We start from the raw sequence: 15,240 nt of genomic DNA, 5'->3' as shown, positions 1-15,240 counted from the left end.
AATTGAAAAATATGAACTATTATTGAATTTATGAACAAATTTGGAAAGCTAGAACTTTTTTTAATTTCCAAACATTTTTTGAATCTTGTGAACAAATTTTGAGATGGAGAACAATTTTGAAAAATAATGAACAAATTTGGAAGCGCGAACAATTTTTTAAAATTACGAACATTTTCTGAATCTTCAGAACATTTTTTGAAACGGAGAACAATTTTGAAAAATCCAGAACATATTTGGAAGCACGCACATTTTTTGAATATGTGAACAAAAAACTGAAATCCGGTACATTTTCTGAATTTCAAAATTTTTGTACTTTTTTGTATAACAAGAACAATTTAGAATTTTGGGAACATTTGTTGGAAACACGAACAAAATTTAAATTTTTCAAATTTCTGAAAAAAATAGAAGATAAGAAAAATAATTAAAAAAGAATATCGTAAACATTTTGTAAAACTACGAACATGTTCTGGAAAGAAAAATAAATTTGAAAAAGAAAATGAAACAAACAAAAAAATGAAAAAATGAAAAAGAAACAGACACGAAAAAAATAGAACTATAAAAACAATTGAACATATTTGTTAACAAATTTGGGAGCATGTTTTAAATTTGAAAAGCTGAAACATTAGTTCTGAAATTGTGAACAAATTTTGGAAATGAGAACGTATTTTGAAATACCTGTACATTTTCAGTAAAAAGAACATTTTTTGAATGACACTGAGAACATATTTGGCAAAAGAGATTTTTTTGAAATTCCTGAGCATTTTTTTAGAAACATGAACATAAAAAAATTGAAAAGAGAACATTTTTCTGAAATTACTGAACATTTTCTACAACATGAATTTTTTTGAAATTGTGAACAAAATTTTCAAACAAGAACATTTTTTAAAATTCCTGAATGGCTTTTTGAAGCACGAACATTTTTAGAAAATGTGAAGAAAATTTGAAAACGGGAACTTTTTTGAAATTCCTGAACATTTTTCGAAATTGGGAGCAGATTTTTAAAATGAGAACTTTTCATAAAATTCTGAATAAATATTCGAAATTCTGAAGAAGAAAAATGAAACAGCAAACTAAAGAAAATAAAATAAAAAAATAAAAAAATCAAAACAAAAAAAGTAAAAAACATAAACAAAAAGAGGTAAAAGGGGAAATAGAAAATCTGGTTCAGGAACCTTCTAGAAGGTTCCCAAAACCAGAAAAACCGGCTAGGAACCACCTAGAAGATTCGAAAAACCGGATTCGCTTTAACGTTTGGACGGGCCAGTCAATCCTAACGCTCCTCGATCTGCCTGCGTGCGTCCGGTCGACTACTTGCCGCAAAGAGCGGCAAATAGGAATTCCCGCAAAAGGTCACACCAACACAAGGTAAACAAAATGTATCAACAGGCAACGAGGCACGCAGGCCCAAAGCTAACTAAGGCTGGTCATAGTGGGAGTAACTTAAGGAGTAACACAGATGCCACATAAGCAAAAGTGATGAGGTGACAAGTAGTTAATGAGGAGAGAGGCAAATAGAGTAACATAATATGTTACCATCACATAGCGCTTTCCAATGCAAAATAAGTCTACATAGTGATAAATGAAGACATCTATGTTACTACACATATGACACTACCCACTATGAAGGTAGTAACATAGACTAGTAACATATACATGTTACTACTCTAAGTTACTCCCCACTATGACCAGCCTAAGAAGGCAGCACTCGAAAGAAGAAGAAAGATAATAACGGCCGTGGTAAGCACCAATTACTGTGGGGGAGTCTGGGACCCAGCCAGAAGATCAGCAGCCGAGGAGCGAACGCGGGAAATGAGGAGCTCCACAGCCGCCATGTCGGCATCTTTAATAAAAGATTTCCATTGCTGCGAAAAGCAAAAAATTTGAAGGTGCAGTCAACAGCTCTGTTAAGGAACACATGTTCAATGGTAATTTTTTTTCGGGTAGTCTATAGAGTCCAACTCATGGCAGAAAAACCGAACCAGAACCACGGTGCATTACTAGGTAGTCACTCAGAGAATTCCATCAGCGCTTCAATTGGTCACAGTTGAAATGGGAGAGGTGGATGGAAAGGAGAATCTCAATGTCTTCCCGAGTACCGTACTCAGCAGCCAAACTATATTGGCAATCTACCAAACTGTTGAGGAACACCGAAAGATTTACAAAAGCAATATTAAACATCAGGAAATAAGCAATGTTTTCGAGAGCACCCATGCAAACCACATTGACTCACCACCTGAACACATTAAGAGCATCTACAACCGGACCTAGCAAAATCCGCACCCCCAAACATCCGTGGATGCCCCGGGCATGTCCGTAGACAGTGACGGTCAGCATTCATTCTCTGTCCGCTACAACTACATACCTTAGAGCAACTCCATCCCGGTAACCCAAACAGACACTGATTTTGTCCGCCTTTTGTCCATTTGGATTGGCCGAGAGGACATGTGTATCGGCTTTTTCATATGGGTCAGCCGGTGCGTCCAACGGGGGACAGACGCATTTCCGGACATGTTTGTTGCGACATTTCATCAAACTGGGCGAGTCCTTCCATGAACTGACCAGAGCTCTGCATTGTGCACCCGTGCCCGCCCGTGCTCCGTGTGGCGCGCTCTTGCCCGCTTGTGCCCCGCATCACCCATGTGCTCTACGTTGGCCCGCTCGCGCCCCATAGCTCCTGCCCCGCCACGCCTGCTGCTCAGCCGCACTCGCCTGCGAGCTCGCCGGGGCTACAGCAACCCCACCCCACCTTGCCGCAGTTCCAGGTGTGTGCCATGCCGTTGGTGTGCAATCTCAGGGGGGTCCGAGCTGCCACAGTGGGCATCCCTGCGCACGCCCATGCACCTCAAGACCATGGCAAGCGTCGCTGCACCTCAAGAGCATAGCGCACACCATCGGGTCATCGTCGACCGGAGCGGCACCGGAGGGTGCGCCGCCGAGACTAGCCTTGAGCGGCACCGAGGGAGCTAGCATGGTCACCGCTAGCCTTGGGCGCCAGGAGCGGCTCGTCGTCGTCGTACACCTTGGGCACGCCGACAGCCTTGGCCGACGGTGGCGTCTTGCAGGAGTGTCAAAGGTAGGTGGCCGGCGGCGGCTCGGTGGCGTCTTATGGGAGTTGACGGAGCCTTGGCCAGCGGCAGCTCGGTGGCAGGAGAAGAATAGGAGGAGAGAAGCGGGGGTGGTGTGCCAGCAAATAAACTAAGAAGGAACGAGGGGTGGGTGGGTGACAGGTGGGCTAGGCTCGGACACAGACGGACGAGGCAGACAAGAAATATCAACTTTGTGTCCACCTCTAAACCAAATGTGACTCAAATTTGGGATTGAAATGGGTCTGAGCGGACACAAAAGAGAAATGGGTCGATGCATTGGGTTGTGGTTTTTGTCCACGCAGACGCGCACGGACGAAATGGGTCGCCGCATTGGAGTTGCTTTTAAACTTGGCTACTTTAGTGATCTAAACATTCTTATATTTCTTTACAGAGAGAGTACTACATAGGTAAATCTAGCTTACTTCTAGTCATCATCGTTTATTTCGATGACCTCCATGCCGACAGTGCCGGACAAACCTGCCACATGTTGGATAGCCGGCACAGGCGGCTCCGGCTTGTCGTTGGACTCCATGTCCATGAAGATCTGCTACCTCTTGAGCACTGCGTTGGTTTTTCCTTGAAGAGGAAAGGGTGATGCAGCAAAGTAGCGTAAGTATTTTCCTTAGTTTTTGAGAACCAAGGTATCAATTCAGTAGGAGGCTCCTCACAAGTTCCTCGCACCTACACAAACAAATAAGAACCTCGCAACCAACGCGATAAAGGGGTTGTCAATCCCTTCACGGTAACTTGCAAAAGTGAGATCTGATAGAGATAATAAGATAAGATAAATATTTTTGGTATTTTTATGATATAGATTGGAAAGTAAAGATGCAAATAAAAGTAGATGGGAAACTTATATGATAAAATATAGACCTAGGGGCCATAGGTTTCACTAGTGGCTTCTCTCAAGATAGCATAAGTATTACGGTGGGTGAACAAATTACTGTCGAGCAATTGATAGAAAAGTGCATAGTTATGAGATTATCTAGGCATGATCATGTATATAGGCATCATGTCTGTGATAAGTAGATCAAAATGATTCTGCATCTACTACTATTACTCCACACAACGACCGACTCCTGCCTGCATCTAGAGTATTAAGTTCATGAAGAACAGAGTAACGCATTAAGAAAGATGACATGATGTAGAGGGATAAACTCATGCAATATGATATAAACCCCATATTTTTATCCTCGATGGCAACAGTACAATATGTGCCTTGCTGCCCCTGCTGTCACTGGGAAAGGACACCGCAAGATTGAACCCAAAGCTAAGCACTTCTCCTATTGCAAGAAAGATCGATCTAGTAGGCCAAACCAAACTGGTAATTCGAAGAGACTTGCAAAGATAACCAATCATACATAAAAGAATTCAGAGGAGATTCAAATATTTCTCATAGATAAACTTGATCATAAACCCACAATTCATCGGATCTCGACAAACACACGGAAAAAAGAGTTACATTGAATAGATCTCCAAGAAGATCGACGAGAACTTTGTATTGAGATTCAAAGAGAGAGAAGAAGACATCTAGCTAATAACTATGGACCGGAAGGTCTATGGTAAACTATTCACAACTCATTGGAGAGGCCTTGGAGATGATGTAGAGGCCCTCCGTGGTCGATTCCCCCTCCGGCGGAGCGCCGCGAAGGCTCCAAGATGGGATCTCGCGGATACAAAAGGTTGCGGTGGTGGAAATAGTTTTTCGTGGTGCTCCTGGATGTTTTCAGGGTACGTGGATATATATAGGCGAAGGAGGTAGGTCAGCGGAGCCGGGAGGGGCCCACGAGGGTGGGGGCGCGCCCACCCCCTAGGGCGCGCCCTCCTGCCTCGTGGCTGCCTAGGCTGCTTCTTGACTTCCACTCCAAGTCTCCTAGATTGCGTTTGTTCCAAAAAGATCGCTCCCGAAGGTTTCATTCCATTTGGACTCCGTTTGATATTCCTTTTCTTCGAAACACTGAAATAGGCAAAAAAACAACAATTCGGGCTAGGCCTCCGGTTAGTAGGTTAGTCCCAAAAATGATATAAAAGTGTAGAGTAAAACTCATAAACATCCAAAACGGGTAATATAATAGCATCGAACAATCAAAAAGTATTTGGAGACGTATCAAGATCATGTCCAGCTCTGCACATGACTCGTGGAGATAGTGGCGGTTTACCACCACCTCCGTCTCCGAGTGGATGGAGTCCAAGATGCCATACTGCTCCGCCACCTCCTCCGCTTGGGCGAGCTTATACTCCGCAACCGAAATCGCCAGTTCCACCTCGCCTTCCCCTTCCTCTTCTTCCTCCTCCTCCTTCATCCACTACAAGAAATATGTCAACTAGTGACCTTCTGTCAGTGACCCTGGAAGAATTGGTCATAGATTTATGACCATTTCAGACCAATTGGTCAAAAACTGTTCGGGGGGCTCCAAACCCTAAACCATTGCGACCATTTTGGTCAGAAAGGTCGTAATTTCCTTACACGAAATGGTCACAAAGCAAACAGTGCTAGTCCGCTGCCTTATTTCTAGTTGTTAACGACCAATATAGATGGTCATAGCCTTGTAGATTGTGGTGGGTTGTGATGACTAGGCGTCATCTCATCAGTTTTGCCTATGTGTCATGTCCATGTGGCAGTTTTTGCCCTAGGTTGTGAAGCAACCTATATTTCTGTTATTCCAAAAATTCCCAAAAGATTCTCATAAATGTTTTGGATCATATCTTCATCAAATATGTCAAAAACATTCCTTGCCTAGTTCAAAAATAATTCGAAAATAATCATTTTCCTATTTTATTCGGAGTAGCACTTTGTGAAGGAAGTACCACTTTGGCATGTCCAAATGGTATCCATTTTCTACGGTGCTTTCCTATGCCCAAATAAACATCCTCCACCAAATGCCAGCTCAATCCATTCATTATTTTGAGCCCAGCTTCAACATTCATGTTTATGTCCAGTGTGGTACTTTGTAAAGCAAGTACCACCTAGGCTCCTCCTTTTGAGGTGAAAATTTGTGAAGACGGTCTTCTTAGTAACTGATCATCCTCAGCCAAAACTCACGCCCATTAGCCATGTGCATTTCCCGTACCGCAAATCAAACAGTTGGCTGCTTATTCATGTTTGAGCATCGATCGGTCTCCTCGTGAGAATCTTATGTTGTGATTTTCGTCCTAGCACCTACCTGGGGAGTGCCCAACCCACTAGACATTCCTAGGCCGTCCAGAACACATGGCAACGCCACGGTCACGCGGTGACCACGCGGCGGGACGCGCTCTAGTGTTGGGGCCCTCGGCCACCGTCCAAACCTCGATGTCTCGCCATCAAACCATGTATTTATGATTAAATAGATACTTATTTACCTAGAAATTATTTTTGGAAAAAATAAAGAGCAAACTATGAGGCAGTTGCAGTTCAAATTTGACCCGCTTCCAACTGAATCGACGGGAATTTGTCTTTTTCACCGGAGGTGGATCAAAAAATTTGACACCCAACCATTTTGTCAATTGTGCATTAAATATGGCCTAGTATTTTATAAAATTTATTAGGTCCAATTTGGCAACAAATATATAGTAGGTCCTTCACAAAAAAAACTCATTTTAGGCACTCGGAAAATGGAAAATGGTTTTTTCGTCCAAAAAAAATGAAAACTTCCTTAGGCAACATTGTTTGCCATTCCAATATGCACCCTTGTGCACAATATGAGATCATTTGAACAAACTATGCCATGAATGTGGCCATAAGATTGATCATTTGGCTTGAAAGCCATGAATCTTCACACTTGATAGCTCATTTCTGAGAACATTTTTTAAAATAATTACCGTATTACAAGTTTATTATTTTTCCTGGAAACTTGGTCACATATAATGACGCAATGCAAAGGTTTTCTAATTTTTTGATTTTGTTTGAATTTTTTATGCCCGTTTCAAAATGCGATCAAAACGGCGGGCTTGACCGTTCCTAGCTAGTGGTTGAATCTTGGAATTTTTTTGGTGTTTCTCTGATTAAATAGATACTTATGTACCTAGAAATGATTTTTGGAAAAAATAAATTACAAACTATGAGGCAACTTCAGTTCAAATTTGACCCGCTTCCAACTGAATCGGCGGGAATTTGTCTTTTTCACCAGAGGTGGATCAAAACTTTTTACACCCAACCATTTGGTCAATTGTGCATTAAATATGTTCTAGTAGTTTATAAAATTGATTAGGTCCAATTTTGCAACAAATATATGGTAGGTCCTTCACAAAAAAAAACTCATTTCAGGCACTCGGAAAATGGAAAATTAATTTTCCGTGCAAAGAAAATGAAAACTTCCTTAGGCAATATTGTTTGCCATTCCAATATGCACCCTTGTGCATGATATGAGATCATTTGAACAAACTATGCCATGAATGTGGCCATAAGATTTATCATTTGGCTTGAAAGCCTTGAATCTTCATGCATGATAGATCATTTCTGAGAACACTTTTTTAAAATAATTTCCATATTACAAGTTTATTATTTTCCCTGGAAACTTGGTCACATATAATGACACAATGCGAAGGTTTTCCAATTTTTTGATTTTTTTGAATTTTTTATGCCCGTTTCAAAATGCGGTCAAAATGGAGGGCTTGACCGTTCCTAACTAGTGGTTGAATCTTGGAAAACTTTTGATGTTTCTCTGATTAAATAGATACTTATGTACCTAGAAATGATTTTTGGAAAAAATAAAGAGCAAACTATGAGGTAGCTGCAGTTCAAATTTGACCCGCTTTCAACTAAACCGGCGGAAATTTGTCTTTTTCGCGAGAGGTGGATCAAAGATTTTGACACCCAACCATTTGGTCAATTGTATATTAAATATGGACTAGTATTTGATAAAATTGATTTGGTCCAATTTTTGCAACAAATATTTGGTAGGTTCTTCACAAAAAAATCATTTTTGCCACTCGAAAAACGATTAAAAATAGCTAGAAAGATCATAAATGCATACAAATTGGTCCGTATCCATAAAATGTGGTCTAACTCTAGTGAAAATTTGTGTGGTTCTCTTTTGCAATTTTTTTTGATAGCTACTTCACAAAATCCCTTTGTTTTTAGTACTTGAAAACTATTTTGAGTCAATGGTTTTCTGAACCAATCAGAACTCTTCTCACGGATTGATGACATGGCATCCATCCATCCATCCATCCATCTCTCCATCCCACATCCATCCATCCATATTTCTACAGAAAAAAAAAGAAAAGATACCCCCCACCCGCAGCCCAAACCCTAGCTCAGATCCATCCCCCCTGTCACACCCTTCTCCCCCCATCTCCTCGCCACCACCGCCCCCTCCCGATCCACTCCTCTCTCCGCCTCATCCCTCCCACAGCTCACCGCCGACGGCCTCTCCTCTCCCATTCGCTTCCGTCCCACAGCACGCGAAACGCCTCCACCTTGATCCAACGCGCCGCCGCCTCCTCCCTGATCCAGATCCTAACACAACCCGCCCTCTTCCTCCCTCAGATCTCGATCCACCGCCGCCCCCACCCCCAACATCGACGACCCTCGCTGCAGACGAGATCGCCGCGTCTCCTCCTCCCCTCTCTCGCGTCCCACCCTGCACCCTCGGCCGCCGCCTCGCCCTCCACAGCGCCGGCCATGAACGCACCGGCACCGCTAGGCCACCGCGGGCACCGCGTCGAGCAGCGCGACTACGAGAAATGGGAGGAGGAGGACGTCAGGTGGCAGCCCGTCAGGCTCGTGCCCGGGGACTACATCCTGCTCCGCCACGCCAGCGGCCGCTTCCTCCGCGCCAACGGGAAGTACCTCCCCTAGAACAACGGCGCCAGCATCGACGACTTCGACACCATCAGCACGATGACTCACTGGGTCGTGGAGCGCATCATGGCCAGGGAGGGCATGCCTGAGGTGAGCCCGCTTCTTGATTCTTTCCGAATTTGCACGAATTTGATTGTGATGGGTTCGTTCTGTTCTCTTGGTGCTTGACCAGACAGCGTGTCCCAGGCCAGCACCGGATCACCGGGAGGAGGAGCTTGCTGCAGACCAAGATGGGTACGTTGTCTCCTTTCTTATTCTTGCTCAGTTTAATCCCCTGACAGTTTCGGGGTAGGTGCAAAGGGTGAAGGGATTTGGTCTGATCTTATATACCACTCCTGTAGTCATGTGTTACCTGAATTTGAGATAGGTATGTGACAGATTGCCTGGGTGGATTTTTTCCTTGTTAATGTGTAAGGGATTTTGCGTGCGTATGCCTGTTCTGCAATCAGCCGCATTTGATGGTGCGCATACTGAACATACATGTTTCCAATTCCATACATCACATGCATGTTAACTGAATATAAGATCCCGTTTATGGAGTTTCTGAACTGGTGAGAAACAAAGTTAAGCGGTTTACTACTGGTCGATGCATCTTCGGTTTTGTTTTAATGGAGTGCTATTCAGCTTGTGTAATGAAACTGTTAATTAATCCCAAAAGCAGTTTACTGAAACTTCTGCTACTCTAGTTCAGTTAAGACTTGGGAGTTTGTCTGAACTGTTGTGTTTGATATAAGTAGAAGTAGTTGAATGCTATACAGTGGTCTGAAGCTAATTAGTTGATTTGAAAATTATTGGTTTTGAACTGACCATGATTTGGTTGAATCCAGTTCTTCAATTTAATCTAGTAGGTGTGTACAAAACGTGGTCTGAAGCTTGTTGGTAGAAAACGTGGTCTGAAGCTTGTTGGTAGAAAATCATTACATAAGGCACATATTCACACTAAACCTTGACACAAAAATTATTGGTTTCATACTACTGTCCTTGATACAGTTAGTATTAATAATCTTTGACATTTTGTACTACTTCCTCCTGCTAGGGTTTCAGTGGTGGGGGTGGACCTCTTCGTTGTGCACGGCTGAGATGAACGTCCTCGGCGATGGTGGCAGCACGTGTGAGATCCTCCTCCATGACAAGGCCGCCGCCGGATCAGCTCCTCTCTGCCGATGGATCCTCGCCTCTCCGACAAGGCCACCACCGGATCCCCTCCTCTCCAATAGCAACGCCTCCGGATCCACTCGTCCTCGACAACGATGGCACCAAGGAGCACCAGGAGCTTCGGATCCGGTAACTTATTATCTCCCTCTCTCCCTCCCGTAGTACCTACTATGTATCATGCTTATTGTTTACTACATTGAGGCATGTGGGCACCAGAATTTGTAATCAGATTTGTTACTGCTTATGAATATGGCGATGTTCATGACTGATGGATGTGGTTGGGGGTTGAGGTATATAGTGCTATAGAATGCCATCTAGGATATCTGTTAAGCCACTTGGTCAGTTAGTTTCTTTTAGTACATATACCATGAATCCAAGTTTGATGCTAGGCTAGACGTCTCTGGTACCCATGCGTATTGCCATGTCTCTCTATATTTATAAGTTGAATCCAGCACTAACATGTGAACAACACTTGCACTGCCTTATGTATTTACACATAAGGACTTAAACTACATGTCTGCTATTGCAGGGCAGATTAGATGTATATCATTAGTTTCTTTGTTGATTTACTGATAAGTTACCATCCAATCCGCTGACAACATGTTTGTGTTATTGTGGTGCTGGTTTGACTCACTGTCATCTTACAATTTGTTCTTTCTGTATGCAGCTCGCCAGAAGAAGGCTGTGAAGATCTTCCCCCGCCCTACCTCTGGACCTCTTCGCCCCATCGTGCAATGCCAGACCCGCAAGTACAACATGAAGGCCAGGGCTGGTAGGGGCTTTACTCTTGAGGAACTTAAGGTGATTATCATTCCTTTGCTCTATTTCCTTGTCTCTGAAGAGCCTATCCATGATGCAACATCATGTGATCCCATAATTGGTTTATAACTAAAAATGTAAGAAAATAAATACCATGGTTGTACTTTGCATTATGTCCACTTCTGTTCTCTCATTCTGTTCACTTCTGTTCCCCCATTATGTTCACTTCTGTTCTCTTTGTACGGTTCAACTATGTATCATGCTTATTGTTTACTGCATTGAGGCATGTGGGCACCAGAATTTGGCCATGTATGTATAATTTTTAGTCTCTTGAATGAATAATAATTCTTTAGGTGTAATGTGTCTGGTGTTACTACATACATTGTTAAACTAGTTGTAGCAGGATAATGAATAATATTTCTTCATTAACTATGCCAACCTGCATCTTGTTGTACTAGTAATAGTAGGATAATGCAGCTTGTTGTACAAATGATGCTGCTATGCCTTTCATATTCATTCATTCATTCTCTGATTGTTCTAGGAGTCGGTCGTCATTCATTCATTCCCTTGTACTGCTTTGTTTGTCTGATCCTCACAAGTTAATGCTTCGCTCGTCCGAGTGTGTGATAATGCCATGTGTCTTATGCAATCAGATTACATTTCTGTTTGTTATGGTAATATAAAAAATATTCGTGCTGTCAAAATTTTCATAGTGTGTGCCTTTCATTTCTTTAGTTTGATTGTTTCCCTTGTATTCAATATGCTTCTAGTGGCTGATCCTTCCATTTTTGTTGTGGCATCTTTATTTTCACAGGTGTTGTGTGTTCTGGAAGATGAAAGAGGAAGAAAACCTATTTTTGTTGAACTAAATTTTATGTATTTTATTTTGTTGTACGTATCATTTGATAGTTTTGTATAGGAACAAGTGATACTATTTTCTAGGGCTTTATGGCCTGTGATGTAAACATATTTAGTGTTGAAATATGAAATTATATGCAAAATTTGTCAAAAAGGTGGAACATATGTATGAATAGTGAATGGACTGAAAAGAGTACTGGACCAACTCCAGGATTGAATTAATATTTGAATGTATAAAAAGGCCAAATATAAACCAGAAATGGGCTGAACAAAATTGTACATATATTCTTGAAAGGCCAAACATGCATAAAAATTGATGGGCTGACCAGTTGGGCTTGGCCCATGTAGCAAACAAAAATTAACAGAAATAAATATACCAAATGGGCCGAATTGTTGGGCTAGGCCCATGTAGAAAACTGAACTGGATCGGGCTGAATCTTGTGCCACATCAGCTTGCCACGTTGGATGCCTACGTAGTCTGGGGAGGTTGCTAGTGACCAAAACGCCACAGTAGACGTATTTTGGTCATAAACGTCTACGACCATTCGAGAAGAAATGCCGCTATAGTCAGTTTATGACCGCCAGCTTTTGACCTTTTGTTTTTGGTCACAAAAAGGTCGCAAATGAAAAACAATGATCTTTCAGTGACCAATAGTCAAGGTCACAAGTTGACATATTTCTTGTAGTGATCTCCCCGTCCGACGAGTCCTCCTTCTCCTCTCCCTCCTCCTCATGCTCCGACGAGTCCGAAGGCAGGCCGATTGCAATCCAGGCAGCATGTCGGGCCCGGATCTGCTCAAGTAGCTGCAGTCGGCGCTCCAGAGTGAGCATCACGTACATCGTAGTCTGCTGTCGGGCTAAAGCTATAGGCGAACTCCGAGCATCACCGTATGAGGGTGGCGGTGCGGAGGGGGGTGGAAATAGGATGCGGCTAGGGTTAGAGGTGAATGTTCGGCTTAAATAGACGGATTTGGAAAATCGGACGGCGTGCCAGAGTGGATACCTCACCGGACCACTGGGCAAAGTTGGGTGTCCACGTGAAATCCGCACGTCAGGCCTCTATATACACTCCACATATGAGCTGAGCTGGATACGTTCATAGGGACGAGTGTAAGTGCGTACCGATGAGCGTCATGCAATCTGGTCACGCTTGAAGGACGGGTGCCTACGCCTTCCGCCGTGCTGCTGCTGCCAGCGAAGGGGGCCCATCCTACCCAGCTCGTATTTTGTTTTCCCCCAATATTCCAGACTTGGGTCAATTCATTTGATATTTGTGGATCGTAAGTCTCGAATAAGGCCTGAAATGGGGCAGCGGAGTGAGTTGGGGCAAGCAGGTCCCAGGATTTGTGGACACCGCTCGAAAAAAGAAGGGGCTCCCAGCACACCGAGTCCCTCGTGCTGGCTTTTTTATAATGGATTTCGATTTTTAAACTTCCATATCTTTTAAATGAAGAGTTTAAATTGAGTTCTGTTTTTCATATTCGTGTTTCTCGTGACCACGCTTTGAAATAATTAAGATCCATTTTGAATATATTATGATTACTTTTAAAACAAAAGGTTGTGTTTCAACTGTTGAAACTTAGTACGAGACACAAAAAAATGACATATTTTGTGCATACGACCGACTGAAAAATCGCTTAGAAGTTTATCTCTGAAACTTGGTACTAACAAGCGAGAAAATAAAAAAAAAATAGATGCAAAGTCGTAAGTTTCAACAACTGAAACTTAAAACTTAGTGTACCATCGTGCGGGATTCAACTAGTTCACAAATCATGGGGCAATCGAGCGGCCGCCGTGCCCCTGCGAATTTCTGCCTGAAATGGGAGCATTTATACACTGGACATCTTTGAACTACTCATCTTTCTTCACGTGAATGACATTTCAACTAATCAATTCATGAAGTATTTGCCATCCTTATATCTTCTTTATTTAGCAAGAGTAAATGAAAAATGGAAGTAGCATGGTCACACCATATTTGCAGTGCCTACCGCATGGTAAAGAGATGATAAAACAGTTCTTGCATGACTTGCTCAGCACTATTTGTGTGCTTAGCTGACAAATACCATACATAGTCCTACGCTATATATACTCACCTACCCCACGCATAAGGATGCCAAAGGTCCATTGTTATTTCTTCTATAGTACTAGTTCCACCCCATGGTAAGATATGGGAGGAAAACAAAACATCATGGTGAGCATTTACTATTTAGCGCTTGAGCCAACAAATCATTATTAAATTTAAAACACAAACATTTCCGCAAGGAGCTTGAAAACTAGACAGTGACCTGTACAATTGACATTTTTTTAGGCTAATATTGTTTTTCTTGCTCCGAATAGATTCGCCGGACGCAGAATACCCGCCAGCTGAAACAGCGCACGACCTAGAGCTGGAGAAAGATGTCGCACAGGCTATAACATCGCATTTCATCGTTTCATCCGAGAGCTCGAAACATCCGCTAGTTGCAAGCAGCGTCTGTTTCGTCAGACGATGCCGGTGGAACAATCTTCTTTTGGTGAATGAAAACACACCCGCCGTGCTATTGTCCAGCCGCCGGTTTGCTTCGCCGGGAACATAATCTGAATAAATCTATTGTGTTTATTCAGATTATGTATCTCCCTGAATGTATCAGGCTGACGGAGAATGTCTTCAAAAGATTGGCCGCTTTGTATCAACCTTACTGCTCCGGTTTCAATCTGTGCTCCTTTTTTGTTTTGAAATAGTTTGGATTACTTACCACATGTCTCATGTGATGGTTTCGATCTGTACTCCAACTGAACTATTTTAGATTTGGCAGGTGGTTAGCCGTCACGTAAGAACCATGCTTTCTTTCAGTCGGGTGTACGTGCAGATAATTAAAACAAAATGTTATATCGCGGAAAAAATGGTTACAACTGTTAAGTTCATTAGCTACTTCTCGCAAAAAAAAAAACCATTCGCGACTTATAATTGAAAAATGCACAAAGGAAGTCTCATTAATAAGTAACATTACACCGTATATCAGACATATCAGCGCCTGTAGCTCAGTGGATAGAGCGTCCGTTTCCTAAGCGGAAGGCCGTAGGTTCGACCCCTACCTGGCGCGTTTTTTCCTTTTTTCACCTTCCTATTTTTGCTTTTTTACACTAACATGATCTTAATTGGAGCAAGTTGCAACGGGGCAAAAATCGTGAAATAGAGGAGGGGAGACCCAGAAAAAGACATTGGTTGGAATGCTCACGAGCATTCCCCTTGGCGATGCTAGTCGTCGGTCGAATGGCGGCAGCCTCAAATCGGTGGATTCTCACACCACATGATTAGGCTGGCAGCAAGCGTTGGATTTTTATCGGTTCATCATCCTCATCAGTGGCGGAGACAGGCCCCAGGCAGCCAGGGCCGCTGCCTGGGGCGTGAGATGCATTTTCTTTGGGGATTGTAGCAGTACTGTAGCTACAGTGCTACAGTACCCCAAAGGCTGCCTGGGGCGTTTGTTTTTCCTGCCGCCGCTACTGATCCTCATCACACCCCTCCTCGCATAATCCGGCCTCCCACCGCATGGAAAACCTCTCCCTCGCCCTGCCCCTCCCCCTCCATATCTCGTCGACCCATGGCATCGCGCA

At 43.0% G+C, this 15,240-nt stretch overlaps 1 non-coding gene across 1 annotated transcript; it reads left to right on the top strand.

The window, feature by feature from the left end:
• Nucleotides 1–14,653: 14,653 nt before the first annotated feature.
• Nucleotides 14,654–14,726, top strand: TRNAR-CCU. Its single transcript has one exon. It is a non-coding gene; the product is annotated as a tRNA-Arg (tRNA).
• Nucleotides 14,727–15,240: the final 514 nt, after the last annotated feature.

Source organism: Triticum dicoccoides, chromosome 5B (assembly GCF_002162155.2).
Source record: "Triticum dicoccoides isolate Atlit2015 ecotype Zavitan chromosome 5B, WEW_v2.0, whole genome shotgun sequence".
NCBI classification, from domain to species: domain Eukaryota; kingdom Viridiplantae; phylum Streptophyta; class Magnoliopsida; order Poales; family Poaceae; genus Triticum; species Triticum dicoccoides.
This window is presented reverse-complemented; position numbering and strand designations above follow the sequence as displayed.